Source organism: Clytia hemisphaerica, unplaced genomic scaffold, assembly GCF_902728285.1.
Source record: "Clytia hemisphaerica strain Z4C2 unplaced genomic scaffold, Clytia hemisphaerica genome assembly, whole genome shotgun sequence".
NCBI classification, from domain to species: domain Eukaryota; kingdom Metazoa; phylum Cnidaria; class Hydrozoa; order Leptothecata; family Clytiidae; genus Clytia; species Clytia hemisphaerica.
The window spans coordinates 260,644-270,997 of NW_027104387.1; positions in this window are offsets into that span (position 1 = coordinate 260,644).

Genomic DNA, 10,354 nt, shown 5'->3' on the forward strand with positions numbered 1-10,354 from the left:
TGCAAGTTACCCGATCTCACAGTAAAAAGGAAGGAGACCGCCTTATAGCTAAGCTAATCAATCATTAAAATACAAAGTTAAATCAAAACAAAAATGGTAGAGTAGAGCTGCGAGCGCTGCTGCGTAATTGTATTTTAATGACCAGCCAGGTCTTTCATTTGAGGAAGCTAGGTATGCATGTTAGCCTCCACTGATGCAAGTTACTCAATCTCACGGTACTTTAATGACAGACAGCTCTTTCATTTGAAGGCTATGTCTCTTTGCATCCACTGATGCAAGTACCCGATCTCACGGTAAAAATTAAACGTGAAGAAATTGATGTATATAAATTGATTTATCAGCAGATCAGGCTATCTAATCTATCGTGATCATGCAGAGTCATTGCATAATTATGTCAGAATGTTTTAACTGTTGGACTCAAAATGCTATCTCACCTAGCAAAAGGTTAATTATTGGCCACCGTTGTCAGTCCCAAAATATATGGTTATGATGGAATGGAGAAAGGGCAAATTTTAAAAGGGAAAAGCTAGGAAAATACCTACCAATTCCAATATTAAATAAGAAGTAATAATCGTTGTAATCAAAATTATAACCGGCCTATAATTCCCATCCATTTGATTTTGTTTAACCCGAGGCCAAGCAGTTTCTTACTTTCCAACCAGTTCCCACTAGCTTCCAGCCGACTGCCGACGCCATTTTGTTTCTTGATTAAAATTGTTGTTTGATTGACAGATACATATCATTCGCGCGCCATTTCTATTTTTATCAATATTTTATATGAGCTGGAAACGTTAGATGAACAGTCTCCATATAAAAAATGAACATTCCAATCACAGGGATTTCCCCAGAGACAAGATGTTTACTTTTCGAATTCAAAATTCGAATGAAAGGAAAACATTCGAATCGACAACAAAGGGTTACACCATCAGCATGAATAATAAAAGTATCCACATTGTTCACGTGAAAGGGAAAACCCGTGAGGTGAAACATACACGTGGCGCCCAAAAACTTCTTTCATCAAATTTTATGAAGTTGACTAGGCTAAAGATTTTTAAAGTCGCGTGTCCGGGGGGGGGTACTAGCAAGATGGGCTACGGGGATGCTCCGCTGGTCAGGGTACCTTTTTTAACCTCCACGAGTCCCAGGTAGGGTCGCAAAAACACCGAAATAGAAAAATCAGTCCCTCGTAGGGTGCCTATTTTTGGAAAATTTTGGGAAAAAGTAGAAAATTTGAGAAAATTTTGGAATTTCAGTCCCATTCAGGGTCACTTTTTTCGCAAATTTCGAGTCCCACGTAGGGTCCATTTTTCAGATCTCAGCGGAGCACCCCCGTCGGTCGACAAGGGTAGTACCCCCCCCCCGGGTCGCGTGTCCATCGTTGAAAGTTGTTTTTAGATTTTTATTGAGTTTTTTGGTTTTATTTTCATTTGTTTGTGCATCATTTTTTTTCGAAATACGTTATCGCAGACTTACAGTAGTGTTCTATAAATTACTAGCCAAACCAAAAGAAAAGGAGCCAGAAATTGATTTCACATTTTTCATTAAATAATTATAAAGACAAAAAGACAATATTCTAATAAAAGAGCGTCCCACTTGAACGTCCCACTACCGTCCCACTCATGCTGAGGGGAAAGCCCTTTATTACAATTAGAATGTTTTCTTTTCATTCGAATTCAAAATCGTGTTTCTGGGGAAACCCCTCTGATTCGAATGATTACTTTGTTATTCTCAATAAATATAAACTCTTCGAAATATAGTCAGGCTGCTGCTGGACCACTTTTGTAAAAACCTTAGTGTGAAGAATCTAAAACCTATTGAAACCTGTTATATATGATTAAAGGGGGTAAAAAAGTTTTACTGGCCATTAGGTTTTCCCAGATTTAGCCTAGACAAAGTTGCAAAGGATTGAAAGTGTTGGAAAATAATAAAATTGTTCTATAAATTAGACAATATGAGCCTGAAGATAAGGAGCCAGAAATTGATTACACATTTTCCGGTGTTTATTTCTGACTCGCACGTATATTGCTTGGTAGCTTTTCGATCAAACATCCAATTTGAATATTATTATTATTCGTTTATCATCCACTATATGATAAAAAAAATCAATATATATATTTTGGCCGAAATCCTGTGTAGGTTGAAAACTGAAGAACAGATCATGTATATGTGTTTTGTGAAAGTATTCATTTACTCATATTGAGTTCTTTTTTACTCGTACATAATTATCAGAGAAGCAAAAATACAAAAGCCTTACGAGAGAGCGTCCCACTACAGTCCCACCTTAGCGTCCCACTACCGTCCCACCTTAGCGTCCCACTACCGTCCCACCTTAGCGTCCCACTACCGTCCCACCTTAGCGTCCCACTACCGTCCCACCTTAGCGTCCCACTACCGTCCCACTTTAGCGTCCCACCTTAGCGTCCCACTACCGTCCCACCTTAGCGTCCCACTACCGTCCCACCTTAGCGTCCCACCTGAACGTCCCACTCGAGCGTCCCACCTGAGCGTCCCACCGTCCCACGTCCCACTTCTCCAGTATGCCTTTGTACTCTTAGGTGCCAAATAAATGGGGGGGGGTTCTAATAACGGGGGGGGCCTAATTACCGGGGGGTTGGAAAATGAACCTTAAAAAACCCAAGAAAGGTCAAAATAGACTAAATTTAGGCTTTTAGCTAGAGTAAAACAAGGAACTTTCCTTTTGGTAGCTGGGAATTTTTTCAGAAATTAATAAACGGGGGGGTCCTAATAAGGTTCGGGGGGGTTGGAAAAAAATCGAAAAATTAACAAGCGGAGGGGCCGTTTATTTGGCACCTAAGAGTATAAGTGTAGGGAAAACCAGTTGAACGGAGGTTAGACATCACGTTTGACACGATAAAGCAACGTTATGTGATTATCTGGCTGAGCAGGGATGTAAGAAAAATTAATGCTTCGCCTTGCATCACTGCTGAAAGAAAATATTTTTTGGTCAATGAGAAAAGATTAGGAAAATAGTATAGAAAAACTGGTTTTCACAATAGGAAGGAAGTAAATAATTAATGTTTCAATATTTGGGTTTGGAATCAATGGATATCTTCGATTTAATCATTTCAGGCTGATCAAATTAATTTTTCTGGAAATAGGTTTATGTGATTTTGATAGGGGTCCAAATATTATTTTTTTTCGTTATTTTTCATAACTCATTGATTGGATGTGATTAATATCTTTCGCGTGAAATATATGATTAATATGTTGAAAGGGGGGGGCGTACGGGTTTGACGGTGTGACGGTATTAACCCTTTTTTCTATCGGTGATTCGGTGTTTGAAGAAAAAAGTGACGGTATTTCGGTGTCAAACATGCCATGCGGTGACAAAATTAAGGATTTTACCAAACTTTACTGTCGGTGTTGACGGTAATCCAAGAAATATGCGTCGATATTTCGGTGTCTGCGACCCCCGTACGCCCCCCTCTTGAAATATATTTTGAAAATAAACAATTTTCAGCTGGCGAAAAGTAAGAGCAAAGGTAGATGAACAAAAACAGAGATTGGAACAGCTTGATCAAAACCCAACTTTACTTAGCCTAAAGAAGTCGAGAAGCCTAAACAATTGAAATTAAACACGCATACAAACTCAAATGAAAAACAAACGGTGGCTAATGTATAAAAATTCTTAATGAGTTATATGCAGTTGAGAATAAAATGGATGTTGATTTATTCTTGTATATTTTATTCCGTTCCATACCGGTCATTGTTCATTCTTTCGGAATATATTCTTTGATTGCTGCTCGGTATTACAGAGGACGAAATAAGGTGCAATTTATACTGTTGTTTTGGCTCAGTCTTGTGGAGATATCTCTAAACATCAGCAAAATTATCATTAAAATAACATTACCTTATTACCCGATATTCACTTTCGTTGTACAAGTTATCCGATCGGGTTTCTTTGTAACCCAATTTTGCACAACAATGGTTACTATGACGATGGATCGTTTGTTTTTCATTCGGCGAAATATCAAATATAACACTTGCGATGCATTGAAGTTAGTCAAATCTTTATTATGCGGATCTTTTTTTCTTTCCCTCGGTGTAACCTTGACTTTCGCTTTTACACACAAAACAAAAACAGAAGCGCACGCTACGACTTCACTCTATCTGTGGCCAACTGTGAATATAATCATTTTAACAGTGTTCGCGGTCAGTTATACAATGATAAAGTTGACAATCAGAAATCGATGTAAAATATTCAATCGCACTAAATCGAGAGTGTATCGAGGGAAAGTACGACGTGAAATGAAAGTACCTTTATTGATTATTTCATCGTTTATATTACTTTTAATGAGTGTTGATTTCTTGAATATTCTTAAAAAATGGATCGGGTTCGAAATCCCACAAGCAGTCAGTTTGATGCTGACCGTACAAATTTGCACAGCTTATTCACTGGATGCCGTTTTCTATGTTTTCTTCTGTCGACCGATAAGAAATATGTGGAAAAGGAAATTGAAGTCCGCTTCATGTTACTCGAAGGGAGAAAGATATCAGGAAGCAGGTTACTCAATGCGTTCCACCACAACAAGCAGAGGGACTATATGCAGCATTCGTCACCTCTCAAACCGCTACAATTAGAATAGAATATTTCAAAATAGATTTAACGTACTTTAGGCGTACAAACTTTCGCGAGCAGAAACTTTCAAATTTAGACCTTTTCCGTGAAAATAAATGTCTTTGAAAATCCTAAATAGGGCAATTCGCGAAAGTTTATGCTCGCGAAAAACCCTAAAATAAATTGGCAATCTATAAAACCTTGAAATCGTAATAAATATCAAATTTTCGGCATATTATTATCCTTTAATTTTAATGCCTTTTTAAAGTCGAAGAGCAACCGTCTGTAGTGGATTTTAGGAATATTTTTCACTTTTAAAGCAATTTTTATTCGAAAATTCTCATTTTTATCCTACGATTCGCGAAAGTTTATGCTCGCAGATTTTGGGTCGACTCTATTCAAGCTTGGCCGAAATTGCTCTAGACTGATTCTTATTTTTGGTCTGGTACGTTATTGTGAAAAAGTTTCCCTGAGGAGGGGTAATTTTCTACGAAAAGTCGCTTAAACTTTACTTTTACATCATTATTGAAAACGTCAAGAATACAATTATGAATTAAAAATTTAATTTTCACAAGACCCACTGCATACTTTTAATTGGATACATTTTTGCAGAAATTTTAAAATTGTACGGAGACTTAATTTTGCGGATGGCACTATAGGGAGACAATATTTTTATTTTTATTTTTAAAATTTTGTGCCTTTTTACGAAAACCCTGTTGGTTGTCGAAATACGCATTATTTGTCCTTCTTTGATGCTAGTAAAAATTTTCAAAGTATTTTGACATTATTCAAGTTTTTCTCAAAAATATTTCGCGGATATGCCCTTTCCAAATTTCCATTGGGACTTAATTTCGCAGATGACACCCGAAACCACGAAGTCCGCGAAATTCAATCCCCGTTAAAATTTATCCCGTTAAAGTAGATCCAGAATCGACGATCTCTATCATCTATCGATCATTTTAAATGTAACTCTCAAACGTTATAAACTTAACGTTAGCATAAACAAACCTCCCTCAAGAAGAAAGAAAAAAGCCTAAAATCTTTCTAGGAACCATTCAAATATGGAAACGTATTTGAGTTATGAAGCTTGGAAATCTTTTATTTGGTGAGAGTTTATTAAGAAGCCTTCACGGTGCAAACAAATTTGTTTGAATTACTCAGGTAAATTAATATCTCCGCAATAAATTACTGAACATTTTGATAGGCATCAATTTACCTTAAAGGAAGAAATTTTGGCGGATAGAAAATTTGGCGGATTTGGCGGATTTGACTGAAATCCGCCAAATTAAGTTCCCGCCAAAATTTCTTTTTTCCGCCATCCGCCAAATTAAATTCCCGCCAGATTAAACATTTTGAAAATATGATCTCTTTTAAGGTGTTTTTGCTATTTTTTCGCTGTTTTGACGCCATCTTAAGGTTAAATTTTTAAGCGACCGTCAAATTAAATTCCCGCCAAATTTAGTTATTTCGTCCATCCGCCAAATTAAATTCCCTCTGAAAAAACTTTTTTGGCCATCCGCCAAATTAAATTCCCGCCAAAATTTCTTCCTTTAAGGTACCTTAGCCGGGATACGTTCCAATTAGAGAAGTTCCAGCTATGAATACTAAGACTAGTTCGCTTAAGTAGAGCATGAACATATAAACGACTGGACATCCATCTCCTTTGTCTTTTTAAAGATAACACAGCTAGCTTCGTTGTCGTCTCGTTAAAAGCATAAAACGAAACAATAGATTTTGATGATATACCACTTGGGAATACCTTGCTAACAACGTCAAAACTTCGACAAAAGTCTCTGTTGTTCTACTCTTCTCAAGTCTTTTATCTATATCATAACAAAGATAAAAGAGGCAAAATTATCGTCAGCTCGTCAAAAGTCCGACTAATATTTCTAAATTTTGACTTAAAAGTGTCTAATAATTTTAGAGAGTGTCACATTCTAATTTCGATGTTCTTATTACACAGGCTCTCAACTTTTGCAAGCTATATTTTCAAGTCATAAAAAAAAATATTGGAGTGACAAAAGGGATTCAAAAGTGTACACGCAGTTGAAATTCTGCATTTCAGAGTTGAAAATGTTGATAAAATATATTACAAACTAGTAAAAAAATTCGAAAATAATTTTTTTGTACATTATGAGTAATGTTCCAGCTCTATCAATCTTTTTACCTAAATAATTCAAAGAAATAAAATTATGACGGAATATTGCCGGATTTTTCATACCAATTTTGAAATACAGGCGGCAACGAAGCTCGCTTCAAAGAGACAATAAAAGATAGATGTCCACTCGTTTATATGTTCATGAGTAGAGTAATTATTGATAGTGAATTGAATTTCGAAGAGCACATCTACACCAAGATCAAGAAGGCTAACTCGATCTTTGGATTGACTAACAGAAGCTTCGACTTCCTTTTTCCCGAGATGCTCCGCACACTTTTCATTGCATTTGTGAGACCACACCTTGAGTACGCGCAAGCAGTTTGGTCTCCACGGCTGATCAAACACTCTGATGCAATTGAAAGTGTCCAACATAGGGCCACAAGACTTGTTGAATGAAGAACGTTTACAAGTCATGAACCTACCCAGCCTTAAGATCCGGTGTAAAATCGGAAACATGGTGGAACTATATAAACATCTTAATGCCTATGATAAATCTTCCCTATGTCAGAAACTCGTTCTTTGAAATCGACCTCAGCATAAGCACAATCTCGAATTAAAGAGAAATTTCGCTGAAGACGGTATTAGAGGATAGCAAACGAAATCACTTTACTATATGAGCATTGATACGTGGAACGGTTTGGCAACCAATGTTGCACCATCCATAGGGAAATTCAAACTAGAATTGACAAACGAATGGAATGATGAGATCTATAAATTGTAAAGATGTAAGATTGTTTCATAGAGGTCAATAGACCTGAGAAATACACTTCTATAAATTAAAATTAATTATGATGAAAATATAACATTCTTTCAAGACTCTTTCTAAAGATGAAAACTGTCTTAAAGATTATCCATGGACCTCCTTCCATAGTTTTTTTCTCATTACACTGACTTTCGAAGCAGGGGTTTCGCAATTCCTTAAATTCATCTTTTGAGAGGTTGGATCATTCATATCAATGGATTTATTGATTCACATTTTCCCGTAAATAGAAATTATATTGTAGAATTTCACCCAGTTGTATCCAATTAATTCAATAGTGGGATTTCTAAGGAAGGAAAGCAAAGATACTTTTGAAGGAGAAAAAAATGAAAAAAATTATCTGAATGATAATGAAATCATATCAAATTCTTCCTTAACTTTCTGAATTTTAACAAGATCTAAAAGTTATTGGGCAAGCATTGGAAGAGGAATATTTTCAAAAGGCATCACAAAATTTCAAGACATGGAAAACAATACAACAACGTTCAATTCGACAGAAATCTCGAGGCACCACGTAAATTTTGCAGATCTTGTTCTTTACATCTTGACGCGCGGTGTACCTGTGCTTTTTCACGCCTTTGGAATATATTCACTTCTCGCATCTGGCTACTACAGAAGACGAAACAATAAAGCTCAATTCATACTTCTATTTTGGCTAAGTACAGTCGAAATGTCACTAAATGGCACCAAAATTGTTATGAAATTGACATCTGTGGATCACCCAAAATGTACCCTTGTTCTCAATATAATCCGGTCCGGGTTCTTGGTAACCCAGTTCGGAACAACAATGGTTACTATGACACTAGACCGTTTAGTTTTCATTCGGCAAAATATCAAATACAAAGTAGAAGACGCAAGGAAGCATGTTTACGCCATTTTATGTTCATCTCTGATACTTTCAAGCATCATAACATTGACCTTATTTCTGACACATAACACAAAGTCAGAGATTTCACAAACGACGTATATTTTCATATGGCCATCCGTTGATTCTTGTATATTGATTGTTTTTATTGTCAGTTACACTCTAATCAAAATTACCGTTTCGAAGCGGTGTAAGATTCTACGAAGCACAGAATCGAGGGTGTACCGTGGTAAGGTCAGCCATGAGATGAAAGTTCCTTTCTTAATCGTATTCACCTTCATCACTTTATTTATCAGTATTGATGTGCTTTATATTGTGACTGGTGCGCAGGGGGTTACGATTCATCCACACATCCAAATCGTGCTTAATATCCTAATCGCTACAGGATATTCTTTGGACGCTGTATTCTATGTTTATTTTTGTTTACCAATTCGTAAAATGTGGCGTAAAAAGTGGTCGAGAGCTTCTAAGACAGTTCGAAAATCGTGGCTATATCGAAGCAGCTTTCGAGAGCCAGTAGAAGAAGAAACTGCGTTATCAATAACAAGTTAAGCAGCTTTGAGTAAGAACTTTCTGAAGTAAAATTTAGAAACAAATTAGTAAGTAAAAGTAGGTAAAACATTGATAACATAAGAGAGTCTCATGAAACTTAGTCTCTTAGTTTCCTTTTTAATGATTCTGATACCGCTCACTAAAGGTCATGTATCATGTCCATCAGTAAAATTAAAAAGCGTTGGAAATGGATCTTGATACAGATTGAAGACTCAAAAACGTTATATAATCGTTTTTAATTTGAGATTGGTTGAAGTGAATTTGCATGATTATGCTGATCTCTGGTGATTCTTCGCATTTTTATAATTTATAAAATATTTTCAACATTTGAAAACCTACCCTTAGGTAGGTCCCTGTATATAAAACTTACTATACCCTAAATCCCAACATGATATTCAGTGAAAAAGGATACTAGTTATGTGCATGCCTTAAGAGTCAGTTATTTTTCATTTGTCTAGTCCCTCCAAGTTTGGAGGATCACCAAAACAAAAAAGCGCTAAACATTTCTCTTAGGGCGGTTTTTCATATTAGCAATTAGACATTAGGGCTAAATGAAAATAAAAATCAAAAGTTTATAATCTTATTGGTTCCAGTACATATATTCCCACATCCCAGTCAATACAGATAGACATTAACTGTCCATAGTGAATTTTTCATAAGTGTCGTGAATAAATTGTATTTTTCCGACTGATGTAACCAACAAAAATACGGTATGTTATACTTTTTCTGCTAGGCCAATTATTCCTGAATCTGAAAATTCAAAAAATGCATTGAAAAAATTTGATGAAGAAGAAAATGAAGACATTTGCGAAGACTAAACTATTTTAACTTTGAGGACCTTAGTTTCGGCGAAGAAAAAACATTTTGAAAATATTTTTGCACTAGTTGGTGTATCTTTAACCAAACTACCTATAGATTTTCGGAAAACTTTTGTAAAAGCTTATTTGTCTCAAAATCTTGAAAATAGTGCTTTTTGACCAATTTTCCATCCCAATTTTTCATAGAAAAACAGCCATAACTTTGGATGAATTAATTTAGAACATTTTTCCGAAAATTTTAAAACAGCTCAATTCTTTGCAGACAGTTTGAAAATATTTCGAAACAAAAAGGTTAATTACCCATTAACACTTAGCACTTTTTATAAAAGAAGGTGATGCAACATATTATTAACGTCTTTTTAAAGTTCATAACGTCATTCTTGCAATCAAATTCTTAATTACTCTTAAGGGATTTGATTAAAAAGCAATTTATAAAGGCAATTATTTGTTAAAAATGTTAAAGAACTTAAAACAAAATTTTTATGTTCAAATACTAAAATCAATTTTTCGACTATGGTCAGAGCCCTTAACTTAAACACAGATAATTTCGATAATTAAGCGTCTGTAAAAAGTGACTGTTTTCAAAACGTATTTTATTGATAATCTGACCGTAAGCTAGGAA